Raw genomic sequence first — 23,017 nt, 5'->3', positions numbered from 1 at the left:
GATTACTCCCCTGCAGCACAGGTAGGACAAGTAGGGTAAAAGTCCTCTGTTCAGTGTAAAAATCAATGATTTTCTTTAATGTGCTGCTGGGATCTCTGGGACGGGACTCATTTATTCAGCTTGCGTATGCTGTAAATGGGAGGATGATCAGTGCTGATACAGCCCTAGTATATTGAGAAATGAAGGGAAAAGAGAGCTCAAGCAATTTGGTGCGCTACCAGCAGATCAGATTAATTATTTAACAGAGAAAGCAATTCAAAATTCTCTGCTACAGAGTTTATTGAACTTAAGTTGTCTTACGGTTTCTGGATAATCTCTATTGATCTGTGGTGGTTTATACGTATTCCTGTGCAGGTCCATACCATGTAAATTTTATTTTACCGTGGCAAAACACCTACTTTAATATGTTCTGAGCATCCTGCATTACTTTGCTACAGCAACATAATTTCTGTGAAGAGAAGTTATGTTTGAAGATCATGCGTTTACAATAGCTTGTGAATTTGGGGGCACAGCTGGATGTGGTATGAATGTCAAGAGTCCAGCTGTTTTTCATTGAGCCATCCTGATTTACATTAAGAACCTGGCTCTACTGCTCTAATGCTGTTACACTTTTTTGTGCTATCCATCCTGAGTGTGCTGAGGGAGGTTTCTGGTTTCCAGCACATCAGGCACTAAAATCCAACTGCCTGATGTGGTGGTGACTTTCACAGTGGAGTGACTGTGGGCTGAACTTGTAATCTGCCATGTTACATTATGAACCGAGGGACAGAAAGTCCCCTAGATTGTTAAGGGAGATTATATTTTAAAGCCTGATATTCTTTTGGTACAGATGCTTTAAAGGTCATAGCTAAGACAGCATGTGCTGCAGCAAGCTGGCACAGTGAATATGTAGCAGATGAGAGAAGGAACAAGCATCAGTGAAGCAGAATAAACAGCTTTTCTGAAGTTAAGGACACAGACTAGTAAATTGGGTGTCTGTGAGATACAGAGGAACGTCGAACAGTAGGAGTTGGAAACCAATGGCTTAGCAGCACAGAGCTATATAAGGAGGGCCAGACTACACATTAGGATTCCAGAGAATGACCTTTTAGGGCCTATTTGACAACCTGAATATGGATAACGAGTTGAGACAGATGGTATAAGAGTATGGCAGTTAATAAATAATGAACAGACTTGCTTCAAGGAGCAAAAGGAGGGAGAAATCACAGCCGAGAGCTTAGTCAGAAGGGAGGAGGTGAAGGGGGAAAGAACAAAACCGTGGATGATGGGAGAGGATCACAGCAGGAGGACTAGTGGGAGAAGTATCTGATTTCAAGTGCCAGAACTCATGGAGATGGTAATTTACGCAAAGACAACTTAGAAATGCATATGCGTGAACTAGAATTTGGCCATCTTGTTGAGATTAACTTATTTTTGCTGGAGAAACACTCGTGGCCTATAAACGTCTCCCAGATGCCTATTCCCCCTTCTCTCCTATTATCATAGTACCTAAGCATCTTACAGTGCTTGCACATCCTCTGTAAGGCAAGGAAAAGTTCTTAAGCTTGTTTAACATTATCACAACCTGAGGCAAAGAGAGACTAAGGCTTCAACTGCACGCTGAAGTGCTCTGCACTGCCCCGGAGTCCCAGGGCCCCAGCAGACCAGCAAGCTGAGGATTTCTTCAGCCTTCACACCCAGCCATCTTTGACATGACCAAGATAAAGGTGAGCATTGCTGCCCCACAAATCTCTTCCTAATGTGGAGCTGAAGTACAAACCCTGACCTGGATACCAAGCAATGCTCCCAGGTATCTCAAAGCAGATGTAAATAAGGGAGCTTTCTTAGGGTCACCCAGGGAAGCCATACCAGTGTCAAACACTGAACCCATATTTCCATTATGTCTTTGTCTTTTTCAATATCTTAAAGCTAGAGTTTCTGGGGCTTTATTGCTTATTAATGAACCAACCCCTCCATCAGCACTTTACCTGGCAGTATAAACCAACCGGTAATTTAGTGCTGATTCAGAAATAACTGTGCCCTGGTGCCCTCTAATGAGTTTGAGCATTTCCATGTGTACATGCCCTTGGACAGCTTCTAAGTTTCCTGGGCTTGGAGGCCTTGACAAGCTCCAAGAAATGACTGTAAGCAATAACCTTGGAAATAAACTGCCTGTGATTCAGCAAATTCTGACCGTGTCAGACAGCAAGCATGCCTGATTAACTACGAACTGCTTAGCTCATTGGCAAAGATGTGCCTCTAGCTACAAAGGGGACTTTTATTTCATCACACTTACAATCTGTGTTATTAAATAACGAGCTACTTAATTAACTAATTCATTAATACAGGGCTGTGATGAATAGATTTGTTCCAGTGGCAGAGTCATGAAAGCCAATGTAACCCTGAGTGATTTCCAAATGCTGCTTTCTTTCAGAAGGGATTTAATTTGAGCAAGTATCTTTATGAAATCCCTCATTCTTTCTACTGTCTCTAGCTAACAGAGTGGCATCAAGGTCTGCTGTGTCTGTGTCACTCCAGCACTTTCTGCTCTTGTCCTTCCCACCTTTCTGCTGTGCCAAAACCTGATGCTCCCCCTCTGGCTCCTCTCAGATGATGTGTCTTCAGGGCAGTTGTGCCACAAAACCTCTTTGTCCAGAGTTATCACATTGCTGTAGCCAGGGTGCAATGTCTCATCGTTGTCCAGAGGAGGCCACAAGGATGCTCAGAGGGCTGGGGCACCTCTCTTGTGAAGACAGAGGGAACTGGGGTTGTTCAGCCTGGAGAAGAGAAGGCTCTGGGGAGACCTTATAGTGACCTTCCAGTACCAAAAGAGGGCTGTAGGAAAGCTGGGGAGGGACTCTTGTTAGGGAGTGTAGTGATAGGACAAGGGGTAATGGCTTTAAACTAAAAGAGGGTAGGTTTAGATTAGACGTAGGGAAAAAAATCTTTAGTATGAGGGTGGTGAGGCACTGGCACAGGCCTGGTCCTGTGGGAGGTGTCCCTGCCCATGGCCAGGTGGGGTTGGAACTGGAAGGGCTTTAAGGTCCTTTTAAAGTCCTTTCCAACCCAAACCGCTCTATGATCATCTCCTATTCAAATATGAAATGACTGTATTGTTTCAGTTAATGTAAAAAATCAGCAGCCATTGCCTGTGCTCACCTTCCTGTTGCGGTGGGACTGACAAACCTCCCCACAAACAAGAGACAGAAGGACATATCCAATGCATTTCACACCAAGCTCTTGCAGGGTTGTTCTCTTGTTTTCCAAGACAGTGTCAAGAAAGGGCTCTAGCACAGAGATTTGCACTGGCTGAGCACTTTCCCTGCAGGGAACTGTTCCTCCTATTGGGAACAGCTCTTTCCCTGCCCAGGGTGCTCAGGCATCAGCCTCTAGAGGCAGTTGCTTGCCAGCTCCAGTGAAGTGTACCAAGGCACTGGCTGTGCCAGAACACAGACTCATTCCAAGAAATCCCCCGTGCCGCAGCCTGTCACAGCCAACCTTATGCTTCCATCGTGCTCTTTAGTAGGTTTGTTACTTATGCTTCCTCTCAGAGCTACATGAAAATAGTCTCAGGAAGTGTATTGCAAAGCTAAGATTTAGATCAAATAAGAAGGGTGATTCTCAAACTAAATTCAGCATCTTTTTCTTTCTTTTTTTTTTTTTTTCTTAAATGAGCCCTCCAATACAATTGTTTTGTGGCCACAACAGCTTTCCAAATTGCAAATGCACTGTTCATTATACACCTTGCCTGTGGAGAAATGCAAGTGCACGCAGCAGCGAATTTAAAAAGATGTTCACTCTGAGACTCTTTTCAAGGTTATTTAACAGTGAAAGTACTGGAGCAATTGTTTTTGCTCCATCTGTTTTCATAGCATTTTGATTGCTTTGACCATTTTTTTAGATATGAAATACTACTGAAGAGACCTGAAATTTGTAGCACCCAGGATCATTCAACAGATATCATTAAGTGTTTATCGTATTCACAATGTACGCCCACAGAGTGATGTTTTCTTCTGTAAGAAGGCAACTTGCAAAGCCTATCTTGGCTGGGAAACTGTACTGTAAATATCTCAGATGTCTGGATCTTTGTAAAACCTGCTTTTGAAACAGGCATCTTGCAGGGAAAAAAAAATATATATATATATATATAAAAACTAGATTTTTTTATTTTATTGGCTAGCTGTGCAAACAGAAATTGTCATAGGGTCTGGAATATGTTGGTACTCATTTAACAGTAACACAAAACCTTGCATACAGCAACCCTACGTTTATACTCATGTTTTACACCCATGTGGAGGCTTTCAACTCACAAGAGCCCCCAGCAGTTTCTGCGCACTCATGCAGCAGAGAAGGAAGGCAGATAATTTGAGCTCATGTAGTAGGCTCCCTAACAGCGTGGAAAGAAGGATTGGCAGTATTTTTTCCCAGGCATTCCATATTCCTTTCTTGTCCTTGCAGGAGTTTTTAGGATAGCTCTTTGCAAGAGCAACTCGTTTATGCAGAGCCTTAAGCTCGGGCAGTATCCTGACAGCCCAAAGTCATGCAGTTCTCAGCTGTAACATGGGTCTCCTACAGTCTTCTGAAACTATGTTCATGCCTCTGCTGAATTGGCAAGGAAGAGGAGAGAAAGGGGAAAACACTGATACAGAGCCAATATTGCAGCACCCAAAGGAGAGAAAGCAACAGCAGGATAAGAGATATATTAATAAAAAAAAAAAAAAAAAAAAAAGAAAAGAGGTAAGACAAGGCAGGGTGAAGGAGGGGGAGGAGAAGATGTAACAGTAGCTGGAACACCCAGTCTTGGAAACTAATATTACCTTGAGACAGTAAAAGGGCAAAAACTATGCAGTTAGGCATATGCGCAGTGGTGAGAAGGCAGCACATTTGCCGCCCAAACAGCCTAATAAATTCCTGTGTTCAGGCTGGACGTTAATGATGAAAAAGCTTCATCTCCAAAAATTAATAGCTTCAATACATCATCAGGCTATAGCACTATAGTTCTTGTGTATGCAAGAGAGAAAATCCTCAAAATCACCTGTTGAGGCAGAGAGATTTAGCTATTATTTATTACTTAGTGTGACTCATGCTTGTGGGTAGGAATGCGGCAGTACATATGGGAGTTTAAGTCAAATTGCCATCAACGCAATTTATGCCAGGAGAGTTGAATTCAGGCTACTTCTGCTTATGTTTTACCTACGAGTTTTCTGTAAAATATGGTAAGGAAAAAGTTTGAAAAAATACATGTCTGGGCAGCCATTTGTCGGGACTCAGGAGGGTTTGGTTAGAGGAAGGATGGCTTATGTCTTGGGAATCCCTCGCTGGGATCCTCGGGCCATGTTGACTGCTTGTTGCTCTGCCATTTTGATGGTCTTGACTTTTAGGAGAGATGGCCACGCTCTCTGTGTTGCAAAGCCAGGCACAATGGGTCTTAAAGAGCACAGAAAGCTACTCCTGAAAGGCATGCTAGGGACTGCTTGCCAGGATTTGGGTATGACTATTGCCAGCCCTTCCCGCAGCAGTGCACTGCCACATGGCTTCTGATGAGCTTATGAGCAGGATCAGAGAGTGTGGGCTTTCCTTTAGCTCCTGCTTTCCTCAGTGCTCAGAGGGGAACTCTTAAATTTGGCATAGTGTGCAGCCCAAAGTGTGTTATTCACACACACTCCTACTGCTGATACTACTCGTCCCCACCTAGCTTTAGAGATCACGTCCTGCACCACCGTGCAGAGCTCTATTTTTGCTCCACACTTCAACCCCAAGTTAGCTGGTGATGCTTTTCTGCAAGACTCCTTCTCGAGACTGGTGAAGTCAGATGGTGGCAGATGGCAGTGGTGGCCAAGTGGCTGCTGAAAGCCCGACCTGGGTGGAAGGGAAGGCAGGACAAGGCAGCAAGCTTGGCGAGGGGTTTCCATGCAATACTTGCCTTTCTTATCCCTTGTGTAGGTGTTGTTTCCAAGCTTCCTCTTGGACATAAGTATTTCTTTCAGCATGAAGGAAAAGGAAAAAAATCAGGCTCTTTGCCCTAAGACAGTAAATGGGATGGACTTATCTGCTGGCTCAGAATAGGAGACAATGAGACATCAGGAAATTCGTGAGACAAGAAATTGAAATCCCACACAAGCAAATCCCTATCTACAAGTCAGCATAAAAGGAGAGGCCTTGACTACATTGAAAACAGGGACAGGATGTGTCTGAGGGAAAGGAGACCATGAGCCTCATTGGCCTGAACAATCTTTTTTTCTACTAGGAGAAAAAAGTTCTTCAAGATATAAGCCAGCTATCAAGAGGAAAACTTCATGGTTGTGTTGCCTATTCTGTTGCTGTCTACTGAGGAGGTTTTAGATATATTTGCTGCTGCTTATTGTCAGAGAGGGGATCCCAGCCTAGAGAGCTCCCTTGGTGATCATTCCTGGTCAGCAGTAATAGGAAGGTTGTGAAATGGCTTCCCTTGACCAGCTAAATTGGGGTTATTCACACAGAAACGACACCAGGAGATAGTGCTATCACAGCAAATGGCTTCTGCTCCTGAGAGGGAAGAGAGAAATACAGTCTGTCACACTCTGAGTAAATTTAAGATAAAATAAATTCAAGACTTTTGCTAGAAGCAGGAATCCTGGATGATATAAAGGAGAAAGCAGGCAAGCAATGGAGTGTGAGAGCAGGTGTCCTCCAGATGATGAGCCTGGGGGGATTCGCTGGCAAATTTCAAGGGGATAACAAATACTTCAAGGCAGATGGTGCTTCTTCAGGGGAAAAAGGAATAGAATATCCCAGGTGAAGGAAGTGGCAAGAAGAAGATGATAATCAAAAGTTATTTATCAAAGTGTAACATCAGGCTGACTTGAAGGGAAGCCAGGGAATGGCCTGCAGACAGTGGGTGGATACAAAGCCTTTCATCTCACCCAGACGGGTTGGGGAAAAAGATTTCTCTATGATGACACTTCAGTGACCAATGCAAAATACGGTGGTGGCTGCAAAACTTCCCTGATTACTCAGGAGGAAGCAGCCATGGCAATGAAACCCAAACGCCAAGCCTGCAACAGGTCCCTTGGCCATATGCTAAGCAGAAGGGGCAAGAGCTGACCCCTCCCCTCAGAGGTAGGAAAAGGAATATGGACCTATGATTAACATATCAGTTTTGGACTTTTGACATATAAAATCCTTTCTGTGTAAAAGAATTTCTGTAAGACGTCGTGTGACTGCTGTCTCTGCTTCTATTTCCCCTTCTCAGAAGAGGATTGATTGCTTTCTGCCTCCCAAATGTGCTGTGAGGTGCTTGGGAACAGAGGCAGGTGATATATCTCACCTGGACAAGGGCCATCAAAAGGTTGTTACCTGGGGAAAGTGGTATGCCTGTGCCGTGGTGGAGGTTGGATTTCGGGGCTGTAAAGTCACTGCTTTGCCCGAGCACTAAATTCACTCATTACCTTTCTCCTGCAAAGCACAGATATGAGGAACCCAGGAAATGGGTATGGAACAAGGGCAGCACCGAGTCTCTGCAATTCTCGCCCATATGAGAACCACGAATGGATCTCAGATGGGCACAGAGCAGTGAGTAAAAGACACCGAAGAGTCTGTTGTGTTTTAAGCTGCTGGAAGATGGTCAATACTGCCTGTATTTGACAGTAAATGGGTTTTGTTGTGATTGGGGTTTTCAAACTGGTCTGTGGAAGGAGTTTTGTTTCCAAACATAAAATGTTTATCAGTTCCCCATGGAGAAGCTGAGAGTTGGAGATGCCTTGGATGGTGAAGGCTTCCCAGGTTACTAATAGTCCTGATAAATAGTACTGATGGTTACTATTCAGCCCTGCCAGGGCTGGTCCTGCCCAGACCCCCACGCTCTGCAGTGCTGGGGCCCAGCCTTTCTCCTGGGGCACTCATAGGCCTCATGCCCCAGCTCTGCCCCAACATGATGTGCTGGATGTTCACAGCTCGCTGCTTTTCACTGCTGTGTCTGCTCAACACCCCATAGGACACAGGTGTGATATTTTTTTCCCCAGGGCTAGTGAGGAAAACACAAGCCAGCCACGCTACACCTGCAGACTACACCAAAACAGATCCATCATCCTCCAGGTGAGGCAGTTGGCCCATCTTTTTTTGTTGTTGTTGTTGATTTTTAAAAAAGCCAAATTTCTTGTAAACTTTAGTGGCTAAAACCAGTGTCCATCCTCTACAAAGTGCAGGTGACAGCTATACATGCTTCCTAAGTGCCACCTGCCCAGCTGTCCCCATCAAGGACATCCAGGAAACTCAGGCTCTGCAGGAGGTCTCTGCTCACCAACTGCTGCATGGTGCCTGAATTTGGGGTACTGGAATTTGAAATAAGGTCAAGAAGATTGTAGACATTTCCTCTCTGAACATGATTTACTTTGAAATTCGACTGTGAAATGAGCAGGATCTCTGGGAAATAACCACCTGCCTTCTTACAATTGAGTCTCTTGCTGGAAGCTGAGAAAACATTTCTTTCTCAGAAAGACTGCTGCCGTGTCTGAGTGCTATAAAGTCTGAGGGAAATCCACCATGGTCAGACAGAGGGCATCAGTCCAAGGGTGTCACTCAAGCAGTGGACTGCAAAACATAGCAGGGCTCCATGAACCCAAAGTCATCCCTCATGCTTGCCCCCTGTAATCCCCAGGGAGCCTCAGTGCTGTTCCTCCGGTCCGATGCCCGCTTCTGTCCAGCTCATCCGGGGTGCCCACCTCGCCCTGAAAGCCACTCTGTGGTGACACAGCCCACAGGACAGGCAGGGAATTTTTTACCTGGCTTCTCTTTCTGCCCCCCATCCCACGTGCGTGGCAGGAGGGAAGCGATGCCCGCAGCTCCCTGCAGCGAGGGCTTTCCCTGCAGCCTGACATCACGCAGAGAGCTCCCTTGGCTCACAGACCGCACTGATTTCTTCTGGTAGAGTAATCCTGGTTGCCAAGTGAAGGCAGAACTGCTGATCCTTCTGCACAGCACCCTCAGCACCTGCCCCTGGCCATGGATTAGATCCTTTCAGAGTTGTTCTGACACTACCCTGAGAAATTGCCAGCTGTGCTGCAGCAGATGGTCGAGGCACCGCTAACTTTCTCTGCTGGAAGGTGCCAAAGCTTCCCTGCCCTTCCTGGCTCCCTCCTAGCTCAGGCATCCTGTCTGATTTTTCTTAACACATTCGATATAATTTGCAGGAACTTACCAGCCACGTTGGCTCGTGCTGCTGGTCTGTTTGTCCCTGAGCTCTGCGCTGCTGATGAGCAGTACCTGATATACTTCAAAGGATGTGAAAAAGCAGTTGTGCTTTGCTTGCTCTGTAAGTCTGTGTGAAGTGAGGAATGGAGAATCCAAACCAACCCCCTGAGCTGATCAACTCTACGAAGCTAAGATCAGAGGATATTTAATTAGGTTCCTAATTACAGTGCTTATTAGCAGTCGTAAAATCACCAGGGTTTGGATTGCATAGCAATGGGAACGGTGGATCTCAGAGATATGCATCGCGTAGATAAACATGGTTATTCCTCTGGCAAGATCCCAACTGGAAGAATAGCATGCTGCACCATAAACGACTGAAGATTTACCTCTGATGTGTCATTTGTTCTTTCCACAATAAAAGCAATATTAAAAAAAATTTACATAGGCACAGTTGGGTTCAAATACCAGTCAAGACCCACAGTATTTCAACCATAAAGTAAATTCAAAATAAGAAAAAGAAAAAAAAAAGGAGCACCATAGGAAAGCCCCCACACTACTTAAAGAAATACAACATTATCTCTATTTTCCGAATCTCTTCTAAAAATACAGCTCTGCTGACAAGAACAGACATTTGTTTCTTCCACATGGTTCTGACTAAGAGAACCCAGCAAACCTGGAGTCCACAGGAAAGATACTGGAATAACCTTGAGTATTAAAAATTGAGTCTGAAATGTTTTCTCCTCCTTGCCTGCCTGTTTCTTTCATTCAGGGAGATAAAGGTGGGAGAAGGGACCAGAAAATCGTCCAATTTTCTATGAAAAAAAAGCAAAAAACCTTTTTCTTCATAACAGTCAATATTTTTCTTCAAAATTTGTCAGGTTTTCCCTAGAGATACAGAATTTTGCAGTGACTTCAGTCTCTTCCAATGAAAAAAGGACAAAAGGGAACGTCTGCTTCTCAAGCATTTCCAATTTGTTCAGAACAGATTTTTTTTTGTCTTTTGAGAATAAAAAGTTTGGATGAAAATTCTTTGAGCAGAAAGAGGGAGCATGTTCTCCAAAGATGGAGAGCTTCTCATTTGCACTAATAGATTGGCCTTGCTGGAGTGTAAATGGACTGTCCGTAGTGTCCAGCTGGACCCAGCTCCACTGACAGCAGCGGAAGAGAAAATGAAGGAAAAAGTGCTACTTAATCCAACGTGAATGCAAGAACAAGGAGAGTGTGAACTGGCCAGGAAGGCGTTTCAGCTGGGAACTAAAAGGAAAGTTTCAAAGCAATCAATGAGTCAAAAAAAAAATTGTCTCTTTCTCAAACAGAGCTGGCTAGGTTTACTTGGGGAGCAAATGAGGGGACTGGCCTGGAGTGCTGCACTCCTGCTCATCTATCCCCAGGTGCACCAAATAAGAAATCAGCTTGGCCAGGTTCTGGGGCATTTGCAGCAGATGTGGAAGCCTGAAATTCAGCCTGAGGCTGAAGTTTAGACAGTGCCTGATGCCAATATTCCTGAGGCTGAAGGACAGGATGCATGGAGTACGAGGAGCAGGCAGATCAGTTGAGGATCAGTTGGTGGCTACTGCATGTGCTTGACTGCTGGCTGGCTCTGAAAGAGCATCCAAATGCCACCCAGCACTAAAGGGGATAAAGGCCAGGCTGCCGGGGAGGTAAATCCAGGGAGCTTCATCTGTCTGAGCATTTTGCTTGAGTCATCGTTGCTTTTGCAGTGGAGGAGCCCTTCACTGCAGGCAGAGCAGAGCCTCAGGGAGTGTGGAGACTCATGAAATATAGATAGGAGCCAGGCAGGCTCCTAGAACAGGGTAAATACATGCACGATAATTGGCTCCATCTTCAAGCAAGAAATGTTTTGCATAAAGATGCAGAAAGGGCTTGTTCAGTAAACTTTGATATGCACATTTGACTCAGCAACTGCTGGGGAGAAAGGAAAAGAAAAGGAAAGGAAAGAAAAGAAAAAACCTTCCTCCAGTAACTGAGCTGTAACTGAACAAGCAACTCCATTTTGACCCCTTTCTCCTTTTCCACTCTCCCTTTTTTCCCTTCACCCACTCAGCAGACTGTTATCTCCAACATCCTTTAGAAAGAGCACCTGATGAGTGCCGACATGGTGCAGATGCAATACGCTGATCCAAACTACTTACAGCCTGCGTGACACCCCCAAAGAAAATGTCTGTCTGCCTGGAACAGGCAGGAAACAAATCGTCACTGATCCTGGCATGGAGACAAGGCAATGGCTAAATGGGTGCTGTTGTTGTGAACATTTGTTAATGGCTCTTTTCCAGCTCAGGGACGTGCACGCTCACTGGGATGCTCTGAGTTGGTGCAAGCTCCCTGTGAGGTCACTAAAGGCTTTGTGGATCCTCTCTGTCCTTTGCATGTGAGCTGGACCCTGAGAGATCTCTGCCTTTACGTGCTTTAACCATGCATGGCTGGTGAGAGCAAGCCTCCACTTCTGCAATGACATTTTTTATTTCCAAGCACATCTCAGGAGCCTCTTAAGCTTACCCTGATCTTGGGGCAAGTAGGTTTTCCCCCTTGGTGGGGAGATGAAATCTGAATGACGACCTCCCTGCAAGCACAAGGCTGTCCAGACACAGGCAAACCGGACCAGACCGATGCAAAATAAAGCCATTCATGGAGTCTGCATTGAAATCTTACATAGATTGAATCTTTCAATGCGGTCCCCTAGAATCTCACAGTGGAAGCAGCTGTGGCATCTCCTCCTCAAATGCTCACTTTGAAACAGATCTTGAATATTCACTGATGTTCACTGATGGTGGGAGCAATATTCCCCCCAACCCCTCCCAGCTCCAAGCTGTATTCACGTTCACATTAGTAATGCCTCTTGTCAGCATCCTAGATTGGGCTGCTAATTAACTCAGCAGCCAGAGTTGATCAGGGAAGCGTTTTCCTCTGTGCCCCCACGGGCAGGCACCCACCAGCTGGCAGAGTGAGAAGCTGCCCTTGACCTGCTGGAGTTGAAGAGCTCCTTTTGGTGAGAGCCGTAGGTTGTGCTCGGTTCCTGAGCCCCCACCCCATTCTTTTGCAAAGCATCATAACGGGAAAATCCTCCCATCCCAAGCAAGGGAGACGCCCAGGAGATTGAGGCCCCTGTGAAACATCTGTGAGGAGCTGATCTGTCAGCCTGGGGAGCTTCTCTGCAACTTTTTGGGGTTGATGGACACTGTGCTATTTCCCACTTGAGGGAAAACCTGTCTAGTACGGATGTAACAGACTGTGCTTTCTTCCCTACGTGTCACAGGCTTTTGAGGAGTTGCATGGTCTCACGTGCTGCGAGCATGCCAAAATCATAGCATTATTTCATAGCAGGTAGGAGAAAAACAAACAAACAAAAAAACAACCAAGCAAACAAGAAAATAAGTCCCACAACAGTTAATTAAACCCCTTCCTTAGAAATGGAAAAAATATTATCAGGTCCCGCATTTGACTGTATATTGTTTGGAGACGGAAATTCTGGATGGTTTTTAATCAAATGCCTTATCTGACTCTAGTAGGAATAAAATATGGTTCAGGTATTTGATTTTTAAAGGTAATAGGAAATATTTTGTTTTGGAAGTCTTCCAGCTGGAATATTTCTGAGCGCCAAGATAATTTTTTTTATTACAATTAGGAAAAAATAATTGAAACTGAACAGCTACGCTAGACACTCCCAAAGAAAAATAATAATAATAATAATTTATCAGATCATTTCCACTATGAACAAACATCCCATTCTAATAACACCACCAGTCTGTTTTTTAATTTAGTTTCAGATATATTATGCATCAGAACCTCAGGGCTGTGGATGAACCCAGATTTGATCAGCTGCGAATTCATCCATCAGCCCTGTTGTGATTATGTTCTTCTAATCAAGTACAATTACCAGTGATCACGTAACGCCATTAAAAACCGCTTAGGAACTGATCAATGGCCAGCACAAGCTGAACTGGTTAACGTAATTTTTGAAATCAAGTTTCAGCATTACTTTCAATTAGCTCTAAAGAATAATAATGGCAATGCATAGCGAGCAGCAAGTTCTGCTGTGGACATACCACCTTAGTCTGAACAGGAGAAATAAATATGATCCCTTTTTCCTCACCGCTGAAAAAAAATTAGCTGCTAAATTCCTTGTTGGGTTTAGCAAACCTTAAAGCAAACACCGTCCGTGTCACTTAGGATGAAAGAAAGCAAAGCTTTGCTCATCTGCTTGCTCACAGGCGTTTCTGCTGAACTCCTTATCACAAGGATGCTACAACCAAATTCTAGTAGTACTTAGCTGAATTGTGGCAGATTTGACTGAATTTGTAGGTGCAAACAACAAGAAACCAATTTTCGACACCAATTATATGTATAAGAAGGTGTGAACAGCTGTGTTGGACACTCAGACAACAAAAGTAACTTTCTTTTCCAGGGCATTGATTGCTCAAAGTGACTTAAACTCCTGGCGAAGCCCTGCAGCTGTCCCTGCTGGGATGTTCCCTGCAGCACAAACCCTACTGAGAGACTGAAATCACCACATCCTCAGTGGAGCTGGAAGCAGAAAAGAAACTGTTTTGTAGAAATCCATGAAAGCATGAATAGGCGTCATTTCTGGGACCTCCATGGGTGGTTCCACGAGCTTATCCGAAAGCTCAGGGGGGTGATGGGGAAACCCTGCTACCCACTGATAGGAGAAATTGATGGGAAATCTCTGCCACCAAGGAAGCCTGCCCCTTTTGTGCTCTGTAAGGAAGGCACCAAGCCACAGGGCTCAGGAGGTTCCCAGCCACGTGCAGCGTGGAAGATGCCCATAGCATCCCCTTCGCATCCTTCTGGAAGATGGGAATGAAACAGCAGGCCTGGCTGGGGAGCAGGAAAATGGTCATTTTTTTTCTCCTTCCACCTGAAAACAACTCTTCTCTGTCTCTGAGATTTGGCTATGCCACAAGGCGGTGATGGACCTTCTTCCCCCTAATCCTCCAACCCACCGCAAACCCCTTCTTCCTCCCTCCTCTCCGCCTGTGCCTCCATCCATCACTTCCTTTCCCAGGGAAGTCCGGAGGTGATCCTGGCTGCAGCCTGGAGCGAGGCTGCTGTGTGCTCACCCACGTTGGGTGTCCGCACCCGTCGCCTTTGAGCACCTACAACAGCCTCTGATGCCACGGGTCCCTCTGATAACTCAGCCTGCCCCCCGGCTGCACTACCTCCTCCCTGAGCTCTCCCACAGCTTGCCTTGGAGTAGTAAAAGGAGTAACCTAAACCCACGTCCTAACAGCACCTTTCTGCTCAAACCCACAAAGCTATTTTTGCTCTGTGTACGGCCCCCCCCATTTAAGCAAAGAGCAACTGCACCAGCGCAAACTTGTCCTCACGTAACTTCGCTGCCATCCAGACAGAAGCTTTCAAGCAACAGCAAGCAGACCCTTTCAATATTTAATCAGCTGCATGGCCTGAAACAGCGGCTACCAGCCCCAGCTGCCTGTGTGGAGCAGCCCAGGGGCGAGCCTGTCGTCCTCCCGGAGCCTCTCTCCTCCTTTGCGAGCTTGTTGTGGTAGGAAGCCAAACAGGAGCCCTGGCCGCTGCTTCAGCTTTCAAACAGCATGGCTTTGAGGCACCTTATTTTTCATTCCTCTGTTCCAGCTTCTCAGCCGCCTCCCAGGTGTAAACCTTGCTTTCTTTCCTGCTGATGGCTGGGAAACTGCTGTGCTCAGCGCCCTGTAGCCGTAAGTCAGCAGGGCTTGAGCTCTCGCCCACTTCTCCCTGTGTAAATCTTGGCTGCGGGCAGGACTTTGCAGAAGTTGCATGCATTAGGCTTTTCCTAATCCACGAACATTTCCTACAAGAGGACCAGGGTCCTGCACACCCCCTGAGCTGCTCAGCACCTTGCAGCCCCCCAGCAGCCCCTCGAGGCTCTGGTTTCTCCCTCTCCCACTGGAGACGTGGGGCTGGGGATGTCCGTGCTGCACAGCACCACAGGCACTGCGGCACAAGCAGCACCTCTGATAGTTTACAGTGTCTGAGCTCCTAAGCGTAAAAGATATCCTACTAGCATAGTAAAAAAGATACTAATAGCCAACCCTAACTGTCCTCATCTAAAAAAAAAAAATGCCCAAAGCACATTCAATTAATGATAATAAATGCAAGATTAATTACAAATTCTCCGCTTTGATTCACCATTCTCCAGCTCTGAGAACACACCTTTGCTTTCCCAAGGTGGCACAACCTCAGAGCACAGCCACAGTCACCAGAAGGTTAATGGATGGCAGTGGTGACCGCAGGATTTGTCACACACACATGCTGGCCCCGCTGGAAATGGGCTCCGTGCTCTTTCTATGCTGGTCACAGCCGGACTTGGCTCACCAGGGAGGTTCAGCCTCCACCAAACCCAGCAACTTTGGGCCCATATCACAAGTGGAAAAGCTCCTTAGCTGCTCCCGAGCGCCAGAAAACCTTGACCTGCCAACTGCAGCTACACATCAGGAGAAGAAACCACTGGGATTTCTCAATCTGTGTCTGCATATAAATCATTTAACACTCCCTCCACAAGTGCTCTTAATTAAAGCACGCTCGATCCCTGCAATGAGACAGCCCTGTAAAAATATCTGTGAGTTTGGACTGTGAATGCGTGTGGGGTGGGGGTGCAGAAGAACACCTCCTTAAAGCTCCCCAAGTAGGGGCTGGTCTTGCTGGTGCCTGCTCTGAGCTTCAGGGGAAGTAGAGAGGAATTCGGGTCAGACTTCCTCACTCGTGTCTGCTGAAAGCTTTTGTGAACCAGCCCTCTGTTGCAGGTTTTTGGAAAAGGCCCACACCTGTCGTGTACCCAAACTCTTCGCACAAAGCACCCTCTCTTCCTCCTCCCTCCCACCAATCAGGGCAGTGAGCCCTGGCCCCCATATAGGGAGAACAGAATGGTCGCTTTTCAATTTTATTATATTATGAGGTGCCATATCCCTCACAATAGCCCATATATCTGTGCTTCTGGCAGAAACCCAGAAGAATTTTGCTTATTTTACTGGATTTGCAGCCCTGGGACTAAAATCGGAATCCACCCACCCAGGGATAGCTTGCAAATCTAAAGGAGCTTGTACCCATTAGTGTTAGTGTCTGCTGCAATAGATCCTCTGTGCCAAGTACAACAGGAGAAGGATTTTTTTTTTTGTGTACTTCCATTTCCTCAAACCTCGCCAATCTCTTGGTCATCATCGTGGAGGCATCTGATTAAACCTGTCTTTAAACTCGTACTCTGGCTGTGCTAATCCACTTATGACCATGCCTCAGAGGAAATGGCAGCCACCAAAACAAGATGTCACCAGGCTTGTTTGAGGACTGCCACTGCTTTGTCGGGCTGCTTCATAAATGGGATTCCTCAAAGAAGCCTCTGTCGCTGCCCTTACGGGGTTTTCCTCCAGCTGCCACTGAAGAGGGAGTCGCCAGGGGCATCCCACATGCCCGAAGAGAGCAGGGTGTGAGCTCAGGAGGTCAGGAACCTGTGAGCTGCAATATTCAGAGTACTCAGAGCTGGTAAATCTGCAGCAGCCTGAACATGTGCCATAAAGGACAGGACAAACATCCCATGGAGGAGGCCAGTTGTTCTCTGCTGCCCGGAGGCTGTGCTGGGAGCATCCCTGAGACCTGGCTGTGCCCACCTGCATCGGGGCACAGGACCCGTGTTCAGCTCACCACTGCTGAGTAAAACACAAGCATCACACATGCAGGAGCAGACTGGCTTCCATTGCACTTTCCCCATGGTCAAAATCTCCCGCAGGGATTTTGCTCACCCTCTTACATTTTTAACACCCCACAGAGTTCGTGGGTGGGTGTTCCCCCAACTACAGATCCTTCTTTTTATAGAAAATGCGCGCCAGGTAAGACTGACTGTCATATAAGCCAAACTAGGCCGGGTCGTGACACCCTACATCTCTGGCACACAGTCAGCCTTAAAGTCTAACTGTAAGCATCCACTAGGACAGCACAAGAAAAAGAGATGAGTTGTCCTTCAGGTGGCCTGAACTTCCTAGCTGTCTTGCCCTGGCTAAATACCCTTTCATTTCAGTTTCAATTCTCTTCACCTTTTCCTGACCCAACCCTCCTTTCTAATTCATTCCAGACAAGGGAACCTGCAAGGCCACCTTGTACCTCACCTCCCTTATCCCCCCAGACACCAGCGTGTATCGACTGGCAGAAACGTGATGACAAAGTCGTGACTGCACGGGAAGAACAAACAGGCTGAGCAGATGGGCTGTGAGGGAGGAAGCCCTCGTTTAAAACACAAATAGATGGTGATAATTTAGCAGATGTGGTAAGAAAAATCTGGAGAGACGAGCACGAGGTGACAGGATTCCAATTTGAATCAAATACTGTGGAATTTTCCCAGGCAAGGAAATGTTTCGTCTTCCATCTCCTTGCTTATCTCATCCTAAAGAGATAATGACACTGATGCTAAGGGTCTTCACATGAATGATGTAGGGCATTTTTTTGTTTAGGATTTCATACTGCTCCCTGCCCTTACCATGTAGACTTCTCACAGGAGAAATCCACCCTCTGTAGCCCAAATGTCCATGAGAAAATATTAAAATTCAAGCAGAAGTCCAGAGTCAAAGACTTCAGAAACTTTCCTTCACTTCTCCGATACCAAATCAGCATCTCTCAGGAAATATCTTTGGGATGCTATAAAAATCTATACATCTAGCATATTGTAATATTAATTTGGCCCTAGAATTTCATCTTGGCAGGTGTACCAAACTACCACAGATGGGTATGAGGATTTTCTCTTTATAAATAGCACAGAGTACATTAATTACACAGAGGAAATGAACCCTTCTGAGCAGCACCGCAGCAGGGACCAGGAAAGCACAGTCACCCCTGGCCAACACCTCAGGTTGAACGTGGGAGAAACATCGGGTGCACACAAACACACGACAGATAGCAAGGATACTCTGGCATCAACCTCCCTGCAGATTTTATAACCTAGTTCATCAAGAAAAAAAAAATTAATATGGAAATTATACACATTTCTGGTGCTCAGAAGTGGTTTTCCTGCAAACAGGGAATGAAGGATTTTTAATCATTTGAAACAAACCATTTTTTTTCTTTTTTTTTTTTCAGTCAGAGGAAGCAAAACCTGTCCTCTCTACGATTTTCCTACTGATACAATCATCAAACTCCCCAAAGACTACGCATCTGGCAGTTCCTGCACTCTTTCCCTCTTACACAGTGCTGGGATTCAGACACACAAAGCTCACTCCACTTTCCTGTATTCACTTCACCCACTGATCACAAGACACAGATTTTGTACAGAAAATTGTCACCCTGAAACCCACCAGAAAAAAAACAAAACATGCCAAAATTTGCTGTCTAAGAGAGGAGGATCCTTATCTTCAGATTTAATGTGACTGGTGCCTGAAACTCCAAGGATGCTCTAGAGTGAGCGCAAGGACCAGAGTACCCCACTCCAAGTGTCGAGGTGCCTGACATCAAGGAGTAGGAAATGGGTGAGTTTGGTGCAGGTGGAGGTTTCTGTATGAACACTTCATGAGAGGAACATTTTTATAAACAAAACACCCCTGCAATTTTCTCCAGGAGTAGCTTTTTTAACTCTGCCTGTCATAAATAAATCCAGAAATAATTTGTTTTTGGACCGTAAATCCAAATGTTTTCAAAAGCCTCTTCTCACTAAATGATCTTAGGAACTACTGGATCGAAGCACCAGGTTTTGGGTGGAATACAGGTCTGCCAAGAAGGTCATAGCTTTGTACCTGTCAGCAAAATTGCCAAGGCTTCATCACTCCATCACTCTATTATTTTTCCCCCCTTTTTTAATTTTTTTTTTTATTATTATTTTTTTATTTTTTCCCAACAGGAACATTATCTACAGACCTCTGTGGATTCAATGCCACCAGGTTGCTAAGGCTGCTCTTAGTTTTATTACTCCCTGATCCTCTTTAAACAAGGGCCCTAAATTCATCCCTGGTGTACTCTGCTAGCAGTCGACTTAGACGCAGGACACCCATTTTGAGAGCCATGCGAGTTAAATCGACTCGCGGACCTCTCATTCAGAGTAAGCCAATGCCCAGGACATCCGACAGCTCATGGTCCACGTAGTCCAGATAGACCCTCTTCCTTCCTAGCATCTGCATTTGTGCCTCCATATATAGCAGATATTTGCAATGCCTTGGGGACTGGTTTCAGGGGAAAAAATGCAGTGTGAGACCTCACACCAGAGAAAGTTTATCAGCTAGAAAAGTTGACGGGCTTTACGCACCGACTTAGAGGCAAGAATTCATGAGTGACCATGCAAAACTCCTGCAGTGAAGAGCATAGGACCTAAAAAAGCAGCATTTGGGTAGCAGCACCTGCCCATCCTCTCCAAATATTCCCCAGACCAAGCTGGAAATACCACAGGAAAAAAGAAACAGAGTGGGCAATGAAACAGTATGCAGGTTAAAGCTGCTCTGGTTGCCTCGGCACACACATTGTCTGATCCGCTCGGCTCCCATCCTCTCACTAACAGTAATTAAATTGCTTTGATGAGCACTGACCCTTAGAAAAGCTTCAGTGCAAACCCAACTGGCTTTCATTGTGTTTGTTTTTTTTGTTTGTTTCTTTTTTTATCCTGTGGCTTTTTCAGCTCCCCTCCCTTTGCTTTTTAACCCCTTAAACCTTATTACTTTTACATCCCAACTGCTCGTCCAGAAAAGGACCAAGAGGAAAGCATCTCTTACCAGAGCTGGGAAATATTGCATCGCAGCCATTCACCATCCATTTCCCTTCTTTCCAACCCGGGGAGCCGCTCCTGAAAGGGTCGTCCCTTTCCGCTAGGATGTCACAAGCTGGAGATTAGAAGTAAATGCTCTGCAAGCCAAGCCGATCATCCCACTGCGCCCGCGTCCAGGTACTGAGGCACAGGCAGTGGAAAAGTCCATCGGGCAGCGGCAGAGCCCGGCGCACGCACGCACACCCCAGGCACAAAGCGACAGGAGCGGGGGGAGGCTGGAGGCAGGAGGGAGAGCAGATGGGAGGGGGGTGGCTGGGGGGAACCAGGCAGCGGGAGATGCTAACGTGACAGATGTGTTGACTCCAAGTTAAACAGGAAATCGGGGATGCTCGGCACACGGAGGAAAGGCACTAAGCTCACGTTAAAGGCAGAGACTTCCCATGGTCTTCCCCCTTTTTGCTCTCTCTCTCTTCCATCCAGGATTTCCCCGGCGATTTCTAGCTCGAACCTCGTGCTCAGAAATAAGGCAGAGCCTGCACAGGCAGAGCAGGTGCTGCAGGGCCAGCCGAGGTATTTCCCTTCCTGACTGCGAGCTGGGAGCCCAGCCTTTTATTCCCATTCCAAATCAAACTGCCACAAAGTTATTTAAGTGGCATCCTCTAGATGCTGGGGGTAAACGTGGGAATGCTGAACAGCAGGACGAGGCTTTCTATTTGTCCCAGGGGAAAATACAATGGGGTCTAAATCTTGATTTAGGTTATGTAGGACGTAGAGCAGAAAATAAACTGATTTAAATGCAGGGAAAAAATAAAGTGTGTTGGTGTATTTGGCTTCCCCACTAGCAAACTCTGCTTTTCAGCAGTTGAGTCGAGGGTGGCCAGGGTGAGTCTGGGGGATGGCAGCTGCACCGTGAGGGTCCACGGGGTGAGCAGTGGGGGATGTAACTCCACGACAAGGTGGCAGGACCCCCAGTAAATGGTAAAATGCAAAGATAAAAGACTGATTTCCTTGTTAAGGTGTGAAAAGCTGAGTGAAGGAAGACAAACCATACTGTTTTGAGATAGATTCCAGCTTCTGGAGATTAAGGGAGGAAAAGCAAGGGCCCCTCCACACGCCCAGCCACGGATCAGCAGTGGCACCGGCTCTGTTCCTCTCAGAAGCAGATTCCCCTTTTTGGCTGTTGGTGCAATCCAGGCTGCCTCCTTCCTCACGTCCCATTCCCCCCACACACACTCGCTGTCCCCAAGCTGCGTTGCTGGCTTCCCTTCAACGTTTTAATGGAGCACTGACAGCGATTCATTCGCACTCCAAATAGCTGAGCCTGAACTTGCGTCCCCAGCACTGCATTTCCAGGGCCAGCCCGAGCAGGTACGTTGGGAACATCTTCTCAGGGGCACTGGCCGTGATCCAAGAAACATCCCTTTTTCTGATTAAAGGAACAGCTTGGAAAAGCCTAGGGAGGAGATTACACTTCGGGAAACTGCTGCTTTGGGTCCCTTGTTCCTCCTCCTACCTGCTGCCGCACTCCCTCGTCTCCGCAATTATTTATAAAGCTCCGCGTTCCTTCCTAATCGGGATGCCATAATGTTCCTTTTTGTGTTCCTCTTTGTGCCGCGCACGTCACTCGGGTGTCACTCTGCGCCTGGGCCCCCGGTGACCTCCGGGAACGCTCGGCAGGGCTGCCAGCAGCGCCGTGAGTCACCAGCAACCTGCCCGCACCTCCGCCTCCCTCCCCTGCCACTGCCCTTTCCAGCAGGGGAGGCCTGGGGGGGGGTTAACGCAGTCTAATCCCCAGGCTGGATAATTCAGGGAAAGAGGATTAGCCCTTCTGTACAGAGCCCTCGCCTAAATATAGAGCGGCCCTCGCTTTGTATCGCAGCTCCTTCGCTCTTCCCCATCCCGCCCCAGGGGATGCCCCAGCGCGGCTGCAACTGGGGAGTTCTGGCACGAGAAGAGTAAGGGCGAGGATGCACTTCTGGGAAAGGCAGCAGGACCCTGGCAGACTCATCCCCAGGTGTATATTTTCTCCCTAACAACTGCCAGACTCTCTTGGTAGGGTCACAGCTCTTCCTGTGTATTTGGGACCTGTGCCCCGGTCCCAAACTACAGGGCATGACAGCAATGCCTCGGGAGGATAAAGGGTAGTGCTAAACCTGGATAATCCCACTGCAGGATGCTGCAACCAGCACAGCCACCCCAGGGGCAGGTACTTGTTGGAGAGCTGCTGAGAAGGAAAAGCACTGAGCAGGGAGGTACCTTCCCTGCTTGTACCTTCACAGAAAGAGGGATAAAGTCGGGACCTTCAGTCATCCTCTTCCTCCAGTGCGCCCAGACACGAAGTGAGGTCTGGCACAGCCACCACAGGCTCTCTTTTCCTCCTGTGTCTTTATTTGGCTGTCAAAGCCCTAATGGGTCCTTCAGTTACTGTGATGTTAAACATTCATTAGCACGGGAGTAATTCCATAATCTTTTCAGACAGGAACAATTTCATGAGTTTTCAGCTCGTGATCTGGAAAATTAATTTGCCAGCCTGACAGTGCAGGAAGAGAATTTTGGAAGCAGGCTTTGGGCTTTGGCTAGGACTGTTCCTAGCCCTGGGATTTGGTACCTGGGCCAGGAAAGGGGAATGGCGAAGCTGGGGGCTGGCGCTCGGCGTGGGCGAGGCAGGGAGCCTGACTCATGCTGCACCAGGCGCGGGCTCCTCCAAACCCTGACCTGCCTCGCCGTGCTGCACGGGCTGGAGAGCATCACCGCAGGTCAGCGGGGGCTCCTCTGCTTGTTGCATCTCTTCACTGCACCAGAAGCAACGCTCCCAACCCAGGGGTTATTATGAGCGACAAAAACCCCTTCTTCAGCACCCTGCCTTTTTCTGTACTAGGACAGACTGAAACAATTCTTATTTTGAATCTAAACTCGTGTACCCCCTGTACCAAATACCCGGTTGTGTGCTCTTACACTCATCACAGGATATTCCACATCCACTTTAACAGCACTTCCAGAAGTTGGTGCCCACACCCTACCTGCAGACAGGCAGCCAGATTTATGGAGATCGTCTGCATGGGCCAGGCCGCCTGGCTGTATTTTGGGCACCACCTGGCTAAACCTGGCAGGAGGATGCACAAAAGCTGGGCTTCCACCTCCAGCTCATGTCCCTCAATAAACGGT

At 46.9% G+C, this 23,017-nt stretch overlaps 1 protein-coding gene across 2 annotated transcripts in view; it reads right to left on the bottom strand.

The window, feature by feature from the left end:
* SV2B (synaptic vesicle glycoprotein 2B) overlaps positions 1-23,017 on the bottom strand; it is a 66,734-nt gene that overhangs the window by 41,792 nt on the left and 1,925 nt on the right. Inside the window, exon 2 of one of the 2 annotated variants that reach the window (XM_040570191.1) lies at positions 19,860-19,967. The exons of the other annotated variant lie outside the window; for it this stretch is intronic. The gene's annotated coding sequence lies outside the window, so the exon portion shown is untranslated. The remainder of the gene's footprint in view (positions 1-19,859; positions 19,968-23,017) is intronic. 2 annotated transcript variants of the gene reach the window in all.

This window comes from Cygnus olor, chromosome 11 (assembly GCF_009769625.2).
Source record: "Cygnus olor isolate bCygOlo1 chromosome 11, bCygOlo1.pri.v2, whole genome shotgun sequence".
Taxonomy (NCBI): Eukaryota; Metazoa; Chordata; class Aves; order Anseriformes; family Anatidae; genus Cygnus; species Cygnus olor.
The sequence above is the reverse complement of the archived record's forward strand: the minus strand, read 5'-3'. Positions and strand labels throughout refer to the sequence as shown.